Source organism: Ursus arctos, unplaced genomic scaffold (assembly GCF_023065955.2).
Source record: "Ursus arctos isolate Adak ecotype North America unplaced genomic scaffold, UrsArc2.0 scaffold_4, whole genome shotgun sequence".
Taxonomy (NCBI): domain Eukaryota; kingdom Metazoa; phylum Chordata; class Mammalia; order Carnivora; family Ursidae; genus Ursus; species Ursus arctos.
In genome coordinates, this window is record NW_026623056.1 from 39,573,354 (window position 1) to 39,588,398 (window position 15,045).

The window sequence follows — 15,045 nt, forward strand, 5'->3', positions numbered from 1 at the left end:
GATTCCCATCAGGAAATGCAAGCTTTCCTCTTTTTCCATACAGATATGATATTTAACTTATAAATCTCCATCCTTTGTGATTCATTATTTCTGCTCAATAACTTGAGTGTCTCTAAGACAGTTGCATTGCTATAGCAAGGGCCTCGATCAAGAATGTTACTATTAAACTGCTAGGAGCAGAGTCTCGTGAATGCATGTTCTAGGTCGCCAAAATACTGCAACCTCCAGTTTTTTTTAAGAGATACTAAAACATACTTGAACCTACTCTAAATGCTGAATTGATGACATTAATTTCCCTACTTTTCTGCTTTGCTTTTGTCATTGTATCTTTCACAGTATTTGTATATCTTTGTAGGTTTTGGCAATTTTCTTACCATGTTACACTGTTAATAAAATCAAACTGAATTTCAAGTTGTTCAAGCAATGGCCTGAATCAGTATGATTATTTTTTTTGAAGTCATTGCCTACCTTGTGTATGTCCTTCAATATTATTATTAAAGTTTAATATGTAGAATGACGACAGTAACTATGATTTAACATATGTATGGTGTTTTTATTTCTTTGTAGAATTATAATAATATTTTCTTAGAGTTCTAGGAGACCCAAGTTCAATCTTCTCTCCAAAGCAGGCTTTTTTTCTATGTGAAATAAAATAATTTTTGACTTGGAAGCCAGGGAGGAAGTAGGATAAGTTGATTTTCGTAAATAAAAGAAATGTGGTATCTTTATATCTGAGCTTATGGTTTGAGATTCATCTCACTATATTCTTTTTTTTTTAATGATTTTTTATTATATTATGTTAGTCACCATACAGTACATCCCCGGTTTCCGATGTAAGGCTCGATGATTCATTAGTTGCGTATAACACCCAGTGCACCATGCAATACGTGCCCTTCTTACTACCCATCACCCGTCTATCCCAATCCCCCACCCCCCTCCCCTCTGAGGTCCTCAGTTTGTTTCTCATAGTCCATAGTCTCTCATGTTTCATTCCCCCTTCTGATTACCCCCCCCTTTCTTTATCCCTTTCTTCCCCTACCGATCTTCCTAGTTCTTATGTTCCATAGATGAGAGAAATCATATGATAGTTGTCTTTCTCTGCTTGACTTATTTCACTTAGCATTATCTCCTCCAGTGCCGTCCATCTTGTAGCAAATGTTGAGAATTCGTTCTTTCTGATAGCTGCATCTCACTATATTCTTAATCACACATAGTAGGGTAAGTAAGGTTCATATTTTATTATGCAAATCAAAACCAGATTAAACCTTCGTATTGATCTGCCCTTCGTGATAATAAGCTTCTCTCCTCCTTTGTAGTCACATCTTCTTTTTGGTAATCCCAAATGCCCAGAGGGTTTACACACATTCATCATATTCCTGTAAGGAAGCACTTCACCCTGAAGCTGGAGCATGTCGAGCCTGCTTCCATAAGCTCACTCTGCTGGGTCATGCTCTATGGCTTAAAGTGAAGACTGTTTCCAAAGACATTATTCCCTCCCTGATGCTGCCCCAGCTACTACGCAATGTTGCTGGCCGTGTATACGAGATACCTTGGATTGGTTCTGTTTTCCTCCTGGCACTGATATTCCTCTGGGAAATCTTTAGACGAGGAATCTATGACTCTGAACACTGGGCTGTTGCCATCACTGCTGTCCTTAATGCAGTTTGTTTCCATTCATTTCCAAGGGTCAGCCCCAATGCCAACACCTTCTTGAGGGAGAAGTGTGACACCCTCCCTTCCTGCTCCCACAGAGCCAGACGGTTGCATTCATTGTTTCTTGCCAACCTCTTTGTCCTATAGTGGTTTCTCAAGGTAGACATTAGAAGGAAAAAACATAATAATAACTCACCCTTCCTGGGAGAGTTACACCCAGTGACTTTTACATGGCAAAATAGGCCTGGGTTCCAAGGAATTTCTTCCTCCAACACAACTGTGTGAATTAGAAACATGCTAGGTTTCCCAGACATCCTCCCACTACACTGTGTTTAAAATACTGTAGTACGCATTTGTATCTGTTGGGCAAACGTGTCATTGCTCGAGTCTCTCAGTTACTAACCATTGGTGGAAGCTTAACTATTCATGCCACAGACTCATAAATAAGATATAAATAAGCACAAATAAGACAACCAGTTGGCCTGATAATAAATTCTTCAAATTGTAGGGCATGTGTTCGGGAGATACAACTTTCTTAAGTGTCGGCTCAGGAAGAAACAAACCTTTAAAACCGCAGTGAGTCATGGACACATAGTTCTCCTATGTAGCCCTGCATCCCTCTTCAGAATGACAACTTCATGCCGTCGAGTCAATCTTGCATCATCCAAAACTTCTTTAAACTAAGTATTATAGGTTTGTGAGAGTACAAATGATACCGGACTATGGGTGCAGAAGCTGAATCTAGTACTTTCTGCCATCCATGAAGCGTTTACTCTCCACCTGGCTCTGGGATATTCCCATGCCAGTATCTCTTGCTTGGGTCCACTACGGTAACCTACATTTTTTCAGGTTTTGATAACCTGGAGAGACTGAGAAGGCATGTCAACAAGTAGAAAAAAGGGAGAGTCCCAGATGGCAGAGGAGTAGGAGACCTAAATTTCGTCTGTTCTCAGGAATTCAGCTAGATAGCCATCAAACATTCTGAACACCAGCGGACTCAACTGGAGATCGAAGAAAAGAACAGCTGCAACGTTGTGAACAGAAAACATTGCGACCACTTTCTGCAAGAGAGGTGCAGAGCAGTGAATCTGAGGCGATACATGGGAAGATAGACTGCAGGGGGAGGGGGCCACCAAGTCAGCCGCTGCCAGCAAGTGATAGGGCCTGTGGAGCCCCAAATCGGAACTTTTTGAAGTCTGCTCCGGTGAGGGTCGTCGCTCTGGTGGCTAAGCGGGGGGTGGGACCCTTGCTGGGACAGTGTGGTCTCAGGATCCCTGAGGTCGCAGGAAGACCGGGGGTGCCTGAGTGCGGCAAAGCGCCCACGTATCAGAGCAGGGAAGCCGGCTGCGAAGAGTGAGCTGAGAAGTGGGCTTTCAGCTCAGGGTTGCCATCAACTGTGATCCTGCTCTACGAGCAGGGGCCCAACAAGCAGCAGATCTGGGGAGACTCCCCTTCCCTCCCCGGCAGGAGTGACTTGGGAGTGGTCACAGGAATCTACTGGGTTTGGAGACTCCAAACGAGGTTGTGTGTCACAGATAGAAACAGTCGCAGCCAGGTGAGCGCGGAGTGCAGACGGAGGCCAGAGAGACAGGAGTGATTGAATGCTTTTTTCTGAGCTTGCACTGAGGACTGAGGCCCAGAGCTCTTGGGTCCTCCAGCACCAGAGATTAGAAGGCTGCTATTTTTATTCTCATCCTCTAAAGCTTCACAGAAAGCCTGCAGGGAACAAAAGCTACAGAGAGAAACCCGAGCAGATGATTCAGCCTGGCCCCTGCCAAGGGCAATGCAACTCCGCCTGGGGCAAAGACATCTGAGAATCAATGCAACGGCCCCTCCCCAAAAAGATCAGCAAGAACATCCAGCAAACACCAAGTTCACGGGTTGAGAACTGCAAAATTTCAGCACTCGGGGAATACAGCACATAGAATTCATGGCTTTTCCCCCATGACTCTTTAGTCTTTCAACTTTAATTTTTTAAATTATCTTTCTTTTCATCCTCTTTTTCTAAATTTTCCTTCTTTCCTTTTTCAACCAACTTCTTATCAATTCTTTTTTTTAAATCTTTTTTAATTTTCATTTTTACATTCATATTCTAACCCTTCATTGTATTTAGCTTTATTTTTTGTAGATATATAATTTTTCTTTCTTTAAAATTTTAGGATACAGTTTCTTCTAACAGGCCAAAATACAACCAAAATCTAGTGTAAGGCTCTGTTCTATTCACCAGCCTGATAATATCTACCCCCCGCCCCCCACCCAGTTTCGGGTCTCTTCTGATTTGTTTACTGTATATTTTTCTGGGGTCATTGTTGCCCTTTTAGTATTTTGTTCTCTCATTCGTCTATTCTTCTCTGAGCAGAATGACAAGACGGAAAAACTCACCACAAAAAAGAGAACAAGAGGCAGTACTGACTGCCAGGGACCTAATCAGTATGGACATTAGTAAGATGTCAGAACTAGAGTTCAGAATAACGATTTTAAAGATACTAGATGGGCTTGAAAAAAAAAGCATAGAAGACCCTAGAGAATCCCTTTAAGGAGAAATAAAAGAACTAAAATCTGACCAAGACAAAAATCAAAAAGGCTATTAATGAGATGCAATAAAAAACGGAGGCTCTAACTGCAGGATAAATGAGGCAGAAGAGAGAATTAGTGATACAGAAGACCAGATGATGGAGAGTAAAGAAGCTGAGAAAAAGAGAGATAAACAACTACTGGATCACAAGGGGAGAATTCGAGAGATAAGTAATACCATAAAGCAAAACAATATTAGAATAATTGGGATCCCAGAAAAAGAAGAAAGAGAGAGAAGGGCAGAAGGTATATTGGAGCAAATTATAGTGGAACTTCCTTAATTTGAGGAAGGAAACAGGCATCAGAATCCAGGAGGCACGGAGAACCCCCCCTCAAAGTCAATAAAAATAGGTCAACACCCTGACATCTCACAGTAAAACATACAAATCTCAGAGACAAAGAGAAAATCCTGAAAGCAGCTTGGGACAAGGTCTGTAACCTACAACAGTAAAAGCATTAAATTGGCAGCAGTCCTATCCACAGAGACCTGGCAGGCCAGAAAGGACAGGCATGATATAGTCAGGGCACTAAATGAGAAAAATATGCAACCAAGAACACTATATCCAGATAGGCTATGATTGAAAATAGAAGGAGAGGAGTGCCTGGGTGGCTCAGTAGTTAAGCATCTGCCTTCAGCTCAGGGCATGATCCCAGGATTCTGGGATCAAGCCCTGCATCGGTCTTCCTGCTCCGCTGGGAACTGGCTTCTTCCTCTCCCACTCCCCCTGCTTGTGTTCCCTCTCTTGCTGGCTGTCTCTCTCGCTGTCAAATAAATAAATAAAATCTTAAAAAAAAAAAAAGGAAAAAGAAAAAGAAAGAAAATAGAAGGAGAGAAAACAGCTTCTAGGACAAACAGAAACTAAAAGAATTTGTGATCACCAAACCATCCCTATAAGAAATATTGAAAGGGGTCCTCTAAGCAAATAGAGAGCCCAAAACGAGAGACAATATAGAGTAACAACCACCTTATAGGCAATACAATAGCACTAAATTCATATCTTTCAATAGTTACTCTGAATGTAAGTGGGCTAAATGCCTCAATCAAAAGGCACTGTGTATCAGATTGGATAAAAAAGCAAGCCCTGTCATTATGCTGTCTGCAAGAGACTCATTTTAGACCCAAAGACACCTCCACATTTAAAGTAAGGGGTTGAAAAACCATTAATCATGCTAATGGACATCAAAAGAAAGCTGGGGTGACAATCCTTGTAACACACAAATTAGATTTTAAACCAAAGACTGTAATAAAAGATGAAGAAGGATGCTATATTATAATTAAAGGGTCTATCCAACAAAAAGATCTAATAATTATAAATATATATGCCCCTAACATGGGAGCAACCAATTATATAAGCCAAATAATAACAAAATCAAAGAAGCATATCAACAATAATACAATAACAGTAGGGGACTTAAACACCCCCCTCACTGCAATGGACAGACCATCTGAGCAAAAGATCAACAAGGAAATAAGGGCTTTCAATGACACAGTGGACCAGATGGACTTCACAGATATATTCACAACATTCCATCCCAAAGCAACAGAATACACATTCTTCTCTAGTGCACATAGAATATTGCTGGGAATGTCCAGCAATCCCGGTACCGATGCATGAAAAATTACTCCATACTTTGCTGTGAAAGAGAGGAGAAGGCAAGGGGGTCAACACTCAGAGACAAAGACCCTTTGCTCTTCTTTGCTCCTGCCCTTATTGTTCCTTCAGGATAATCATAAATCTTTATCCTTGTTTCTCAAGCATGTGATGTGTGACAAGGGGTCTTACTGGAACTAGGAGGATCTGTTTATAGGATAGATATGATATGCTAATCTGTGTGTTTTATGGAGTTCTGCCGAATAGAGCCTAGGGAACAATGCATATATCTCTTAGATCACAGGGCAGCTGTTTGGGCTAAGAAAGCTTTGCAGAAGGCAACCCCCTGTGGCATTCCTACAGCAGAGTGGTCACGCAGGCCTCAGCATTCCAAAGACCTATGCCCTTCTCTGAAACCTTCCCTGCCCCCAGCGGCCTCCATGTTATATTTTAGCAAGCCAGGTATTAGGGATGATTTCATGCTCTCCATTAACCCCAATATGAACATTCTCCAGAATAGATCACATCCTGAGTCACAAATCAGGTCTCAGCCAGTACCAAAAGACTGGGATCATTCCTTGCATATTTTTGGACCACAGTGCTTTGAAACTTGAACTCAATCACGAGTGGAACGTTGGAAAGAACTCAAATACACAGAGTCTAAAGAGCATCCTACTAAAGAATGAATGGGTCAACCAGGAAATTAAAGAAGAATTAAAAAAATTTCATGGAAACAAATGAAAATGAAAACACAACTGTTCAAAATCTTTGGGATGCAGCAAAGGCAGTCTGAAGAGGAAAGTATATAGCACTACAAGCCTTTCTGAAGAAATAAGAAAGGTCTCAAATATACAACTTAACCCTATACCTATACCCTGGAGAAAGAACAGCAAATAAAGCCTAAACCCAGAAGAAGAAGAGAAATAATAAAGATTAGAGCAGAAATCAATGAACTAGAAACCAAAAGAACAGAACAGATCACCAAAAATAGGAGCTGTTTCTTTGAAAGAATTAATAAGATTGATAAACCCCTGGCCAGACCTATCCAAAAGAGAGAGAGAGAGAGAGAGGGAGAGAGAAAGGACCCAAATAAATAAAATCATGAATGAAAGGAGAGATCACAACCAACACCAAAGAAATACAAGCAATTATAAGAACATACTGTGAGCAACTGTATGCCAACAAATTGGACAATCTGGAAGAAATGGATGCATTCCTAGAGATGTATAAACTATCAAAACTGAACCAGGAAGAAATAGAAAACCTGAACAGACCGATACCCAGCAAGGAAATTGAAACAGTAATCAAAAATCTCCCAACAAATAAGAGCCCAGGGCCAGTTGGCTTCTCAGGGGAATTCTACCAAACATTTAAAGAAGAATTAATACCTATTCTTCTGAAACTGTTCCAAAAAATAGAAATGGAAGGAAAATTTCCAAACTCTTTCTATGAGGCCAGCATTACCTTGATCCCCAAACCAGACAAAGACCCCCTCAAAAAGGAGAATTACAGACCAACATCCCTGATAAATATGGATGCAAAAATTCTCACCAAAGTACTAGCCAATAGGATCCAACAGTTCATTAAAAGGATTAGTCACCACGACCAAGTGGGATTTATGCCTGGGCTGCAAGGGGAGTTCAACATTCACAAATCAATCAATGTGGTACACTACATTAATATAAAAAAGGACAAGACTATATGATCCTCTCAATAGATGCAGAAAAAGCATTTGACAAAGTACAACATCCTTTCTTGATTAAAACTCTTCACAGAGTGGGGATAGAGGGAACATATCTCAATGTCATAAAAACCATCTATGAAAAGCCCACAACAAATATCAATCTTAATGGGGAAAAACTGAGACCTTTTCCCCTAATGTCAGGAACATACCAGGGATGTCCACTCTCACCACTGCTGTTCAACATAGTACTAGAAGTCCTGGCCTCAGCAATCAGACAACAAAAAGTAATAAAAGGCATCCAAATTGGCAAAGAAGAAGTCAAACTCTCACTCTTTGCAGATGATATGACACTTTATGTAGAAAACCCAAAAGACTCCACCCCAAAACTTCTAGAACTCAAAGAGGAATTCAGTAAAGTGGCAGGATATAAAATCAATGCACAGAAATCAGTTGCATTTCTGTATAACACAATGAGACAGAAGAAAGAGAAATTAAGGAGTTGATCCCATTTACAATTGCACCCAAAACCATAAGATACCTAGAAATAAGTCTTACTAAAGAGGCAAAGGATCTGTCCTCAGAAAACTATAGAACACTCATGCAAGAAATTGAGCAAGACACACAGAAATGGAAAAACGCTCCATGCTTATGGATTGGAAGAACAAATATTGTCAAAATGTCTATGATACCTGAGCAATCTACACATTCAATGCAATCACTATTAAAATACCATCAACTTTTTTCACAGAACTGGAACAAATAATGCTAAAATTTGTATGGAACCAGAAAAGACCCCTAATAGACAGAGGACTGTTGAAAAAGAAAACTAAAGGTGGTGGCATTGGTGGCAATTCCAGACTTCAATCTCTGTTACAAAGCTGTAATCATCAGGGCAGTATGGTACTGGCACAAAAACAGACACATAGATCAATGGAACAGAATAGAGAACTCAGAAATGGACCCTCAAATCTGTGGTCAACTAATCTTTGACAAAGCAGGAAAGAATATCCAATGGAAAAAGGACAGTCTCTTCAACAAATGGTGTTGGGAAAATTGGACAGCCCAGGCAGATGAATGAAACTGGACCATTTCCTTACACCATACACAAAAATGACTCAAAATGGATGAAAGAACTTAATGTGGGACAGGAATCCATCAAAATCCTAGAGGAGAACACAGGCAGCAACCTCTTCAACCTTGGTTGTGGCAACTTCTTCCTAGACACATCAGCAAAGGCAAGGGAAACAAAGGCAAAAATGAACTATTGGGACTTCATCAAGATAAAAAGTTTTTGCACAGCAAAAGAAACAATTGACAAAACCAAAAGACAACCGACAGAATGGGAGAAGATATTTGCAGATGACATATCAGATAAAGGGCTAGTATCCAAAATCTATAAAGAACTTATCAAACTCAACACCCAAAGAACAAATAATCCAATCAAGAAATGGGCAGAAGACATGAACAGACATTTCTGCAAAGAAGACATCCAAATGGACAACAGATACATGAAAAAGTGTTCAATATCACTCAGCAGCAGGGAGGTACACATCAAAACCACAATGAGATACCACCTCACACTGGTCAGAATGGCTAAAATTAACAAGCCAGGAAATGACAGATGTTGGTGAGGATGCAGAGAAAGGGGAACCCTCCTACAGTGACTGTGGGAATGTAAGCTGGTGCAGCCACTCTGGAAAACAGTATGGAGGTTCCTCAAAAAGTTGAAAATAGAGCTACCCTAAAACTCAGCAATTGCACTACTGGGTATTTACTCCAAAGATACACATGTAGTGATCGGAAGGGGCAACTGCACCCCAATGTTCATAGCAGCAATGTCCACAATAGCCAAACTATGGAAAGGGCCCAGATGTCCATCGACAGATGAATGGATAAAGAAGATGCAGTATATATCAATAATAGAATATTACACAGCCATCAAAAAATGAAATCTTGCCATTTGCAGCAACATGGATGGAACTAGAGAGTATTATGCTAAGTGAAATAAATCAATCCGAAAAAGACAATTATCATATGATCTCACTGATATGTGGAATTTAAGAAACAAGGCAGAGGATCATAGGGGAAGAGAGGGATAAATGAGACAAGATGAAACCAGAGAGGGAGACAAGCCATAAAAGACTCCATCTCAGGAAAGAAACTGAGGGTTGCTAGAGGGGAGGTGGGTGAGAAGATGGTGTGGTTGGGTGATGGACATTGGAGAGGGAATGTGTTGTGTTGAGCACTGTGGATTGTGTAAGACTGATGAATCACAGACCTGTACCCCTGAAACAAATAATACATTATATGTTAATAATTTAAAAAAGAAGTAGAAAGAAGGAAAGGAAAGACAACAAACAATATGCTCTGCTATGTTTTCTCATTTAACCCTGGAAAACAATGCAAAGAATTATTCACAGATGAGTACATGTGGCTGAAAAGTGATACCTATGATCATATAGTTAGTCTGTTGCAGATCTTGGATTTGCACTGAATCTGACTCCAAAACTGATCATGAGATTTTACTATTGCTAGGAGGTCTCTTTTAATACTCACACCTTTTTAGAATAAAAATCCAAATTATATTTTTAACCTGTATCATTTAAATCGCAAATACTTAGTATGAATACTGTAAGTGCTAAAACACTAGCAAGTCATAGTGCAACTTCAAATTAATGGGGTACCTTAGTATATGAACGTTCTTTTATGTACATTACCTCTTGCATTTCTCTTGCTAGTATAAGATGAATATTTTCATGTCATCTCTTTTTAAAAAATGGACAAGTTGAGGAAAAAAGATGGTGGAGGAGCAGGGGACCCTTTTTTAGCTGGTCCCCTGAATTGAGATGGATATCTACCAGACCATCCTGAACACCCACGAAATCAGCCCAAGACACAGGAAAATACATCACAATCTCTACAAACGAACATCTCCAGCGCTGAGTATTGAGGTACGGAGCGGGGAGTCATGAATCTGCACACAGATATCAGATGATAAACAGAAGGGGGAGGGGGCCACCAGGCTCAGGCGCCAGGAAGCAGTAGCCACCTGCACTGGGGAGCCGGCCGGACTCGTGGACCGGTAGCATCAGGGAAACCAGACTGAGACCAGGAGCTTGGGAGCATGGGCGGGAACAGGGGGTGGCTGGCGGTGTTAGAAGCACAAAATGCAGTCTAAACCCAATGCTCTGACAGCCAGGGTAAATGAGACAGAAGAACGAATTAGTGAGTTAGAGGCTGAGATGATAGAAAAGAAGGAAAGAGAAGAAACATGGCTAAAAAAACTCCACTTTCAAGAAAAAAGGCTACAGGCGATTACTGACTCAATGCAACATTCCAATGTCAGAATAATTGGCATCCCCGAGGGGGTGGAGAGAGAGAGAGAGGTCTAGAAGAGATATTTGAACAAATTCTAGCTGAGAACTCCCCTAATCTGGTGAAGGAAACAAGCATTCGTGTCCAAGAGGCAGAGAGGACCCCTCCCAAGATCAATGAGAACAGACCAACACCACAACATATAACAATACAATTTGCAAATCTTAGATCCAAGGAAACAATCTTGAAAGTGGTGAGGGGGCAGAGATCCCTCACATACAGAAGGAGGAACATCAGAATAACATCAGACCTGTCTACAGAGACCTGGCAAGCCAGAAAAAGATGGCAAGACATATTCAGAGCAAAGTGAGAAGAACATGCAGTCAAGGATACTTTATCCAGCAAGGCTGTCATTCAGAATGGATGGAGAGACAAGGAGCTTCCGAGACCAGCAAAAACGAAAAGAATATGTGACCACCAAGCCAGCCCCACAAGAAATATTGAGGGGGGTTCAAGGAAAGTAAAAAGGCCCCAAGAGTACAGAACAGAAATTTACAGAGACAATCTATAGAAACAAGGATTTCACAGGCAACATGACAACATTAAAATCATATCTGTCAATAATCACCCTCAATGTGAAAGGCCTAAATGCTCCCATAAAATGCCACAGGGTTGCAGACTGGATAAAAAGACATGGCCCATCCATATGCTGTCTACAAGAGACTCATTTTGAACCTAAAGATGAATCCAGACTGAAAGTGAAGGGTTGGAGAACCATTTTTCATGCCAATGGACCTCAAAAGAAAGCTGGGGTAGCAATTCTCATATAAGACAGATTAGATTTTAAGCTAAAGACTGTAGGTAGAGATACAGAAGGACACTGTATTATTCTTAAAAGGTGTATCCAACAAGAGGATCTAACAATTATAAATATCTATGCCCCCAACAGGGGAGCAGCCAGCTACATAAGCCAAATCTTAATCAGAATAAAGAGACATATAGATAATAATATGTTAATAGTAGGGGACCTCAACACTCCACTATCAGCAATAGACAGATTATCTAAGCAGAAAATCAACAAAGAAACAAGAGCTTTGAATGACATCCTGGACCAGATGGACCTCATAGACATATACAGAACACTACACCCTAGAACAACAGAATACTCATTCTTTTTGAATGCACATGGAACTTTCTCCAGTATAGACCATATACTGGGTCACAAAACAGGTCTCAACCAATACCAAAAGACTGAGATTATTCCCTGCATATTCTCAGACCACAGTGCTTTGAAACTGGAACTCAATCACAAGGAAAAATTTAGAAGAAACTCAAACACTTGGAAACTAAGAACCATCCTGCTTAAGAATTATTGGGTAAACCAGGAAATTAAAGAAGAACTTAAGCAATTTATGGAAACCAATGAGAATGAAAACACATCGGTCCAAAACCTATGGGACGCTGCAAAGGCGGTCCTAAGGGGAAACTACAAAACCATCCAAGACTCACTCAAAAGAATAGTAAAATCTAAAATGCAATCCTTATATTCTCACCTTGAGAGGCTGGAGATGGAACAGAAGAACAGGCCTAAGCCATCACGAAAAGACAATTGATTAAGATTAGAGCAGAGATCAATGAATTAGAAACCAGAAATACAGTAGAGGAGATCAACAAAACTAGAGGCTGGTTCTTTGAAACAATTAATAAGATTGATAAGCCACTGGCCAGACTTATTCAAAAGAATAGAGAAAGGACCCAAATTAATAAAATTATGAATGAAAGGGGAGAGATCATGACCAACACCAAGGAAATAGAAACAGTCATTAGTAACTATTACCAACAACTATATGCCAATAAATTGAACAACCTGGAAGAAATGGATGCCTCCCTGGAAACCTATAAACTACCAAGACTGAAACAGGAAGAAATTAATTATCTAATCAGACCAATTAATCGTGAAGAGATTGAAGTAGTGATCAAAAACCTCCCAAAAAACAAGAGTCCAGGGCCTGATGGATTCCCTGGGGAATTCTACCAAACAAGAAGAAATAAGACCTATTCTCCTGAAGCTGTTTCAAGACGATAGAAGCAGAAGGAAAACCAAACTCATTCTATGAGGCCAGTATTACCTTGATCTCAAAACCAGGCAAAGGGCCCATCAAAAAGGAGAATTACAGACCAATATCCCTGATGAATATGGATGCCAAAATTCTCAACAACATTCTAGCTAATAGGATCCAACAGTACATTAAAAGGAATATCCATCACTACCAAGTGGGATTCATCCCTGGGATGCAAGGGTGGGTCAACATTCGCAAATCAATCCGTGTGATAGATCACATTAATAAAAGAAGAGACGAGAACCATATGATCCTCTCAATTGATGTAGAAAAAACATTTGACAAAATACAGCATCCTTTCCTGATTAAAACCCTTCAGAGTGTAGGGATAGAGGGTACATTCCTCAGTCTCATAAAAACCATCTATGAAAAGCCTACAGCGAATATCAATCTCAATGGGGAAAAGCTGAGAGCCTTTCTCTTAAGGTCAGAAACATGACAAGGATGCCCACTCTCACCATTATTGTTCAAGACAGTACTAGAAGTCCTAGTCCAGACAACAAAAAAGAATAAAAGGTATTCAAATTGGCAACAAAGAAGTCAAACTCTCTCTCTTCGCAGATGACATGATACTTTATATGGAAAACCCAAAAGACTCCACCCCCAAATTACTAGAACTCATACAACAATTCAGTAATGTGGCAGGATACAAAATCAATGCTCAGAAATCAGTTGCATTTCTATACACGAACAATGAGACTGAAGAAAGAGAAATTAGGGAATCCATTCCATTTACAATAGCACCAAAAACCATAAGAGCTCTCAGAATAAACTTAACCAGAGAGGTAAAGGATCTATACTCTAGAAACTACAGAACACTGATGAAAGACATTGAAGAAGACACAAAAAGATGGAAAAACATTCCATGCTCATAGATTGGAAGAATAAACATAGTTAAAATGTCTATGCTACCCAGAGCAATCTATACTTTCGACGCCATCCCAATCAAAATACCAATGACAGGGGCACCTGGGTGGTGCAGTCGTTAAGCATCTGCCTTCGGCTCAGGGAGTGATCCCGGCGTTATGGGATCGAGTCCCACATCAGGCTCCTCCGCTATGAGCCTGCTTCTTCCTCTGCCACTCCCCCTGTTTGTGTTCCCTCTCTCACTGGCTGTCTTTATCTCTGTCAAATAAATAAATAAAATCTTTAAAAAAAAATACCAATGACATTTTTCGAAAAGCTGGAATAAACAATCCTACAATTTGTGTGGAACCAGTAAAGACCCCAAATTGCCAAGGAAATGTTGAAAAAGAAAAACAAAGCTGGGGGCATCACTTTGCCTGACTTCAAGCTATACTACAAAGCTGTGATCACAAAGACAGCATGGTACTGGCACAAAAACAGACACATAGACCAATGGAACAGAATACAGACTCCAGAAATGGACCCTTGACTGTATGGTCAACTAATCTTTGATAAAGCAGGAAAAAACATCCAGTGGAAAAAAGACAGTCTCTTCAATAAATGGTGCTGGGAAAATTGGACAGCTGTATGCAGAAGAATGAAACTCGACCACTCTCTCACACCATGCACAAAGATAAACTCCAAATGGATGAAAGACCTCGATGTGAGATAGGAATCCATCAAAATCATAAAGGAGAACATAGGCTGTAACCTCTTCAACATCAGCCACAGCAACTTCTTTCATGACACATCTCCAAAGGCAAGGGAAACAAAAGAAAAAATGAACTTGTGGGACTTCATCAAGATAAAAAGCTTCTGCACAGCAAAGGAAACAGTCAACAAAACAAAGAGGCAATCGATGGAATGGGAAAAGATATTTGCAAATGACACTACAGATAAAAGGCTGGTATCCAAGATCTATAAAGAACTTCTCAAACTCAATACCCAAGAAACAAATAATCAAATCAAAAAATGGGCAGAAGATATGAACACTTTTCCAATGAAAACATACAAATGGCTAACAGACACATGAAAAAATGTTCAACATCATTAAACATTAGGGAAATTCAAACCAAAACCACATTAAGATATCACCTTGCACCAGTTAGAATGGCAAAAATTGACAAGACAAGAAACAACAAATGCTGGAGAGGATGTGGAGAAAGGGGAACCCTCTTACACCATTGGTGGGAATGCAAGT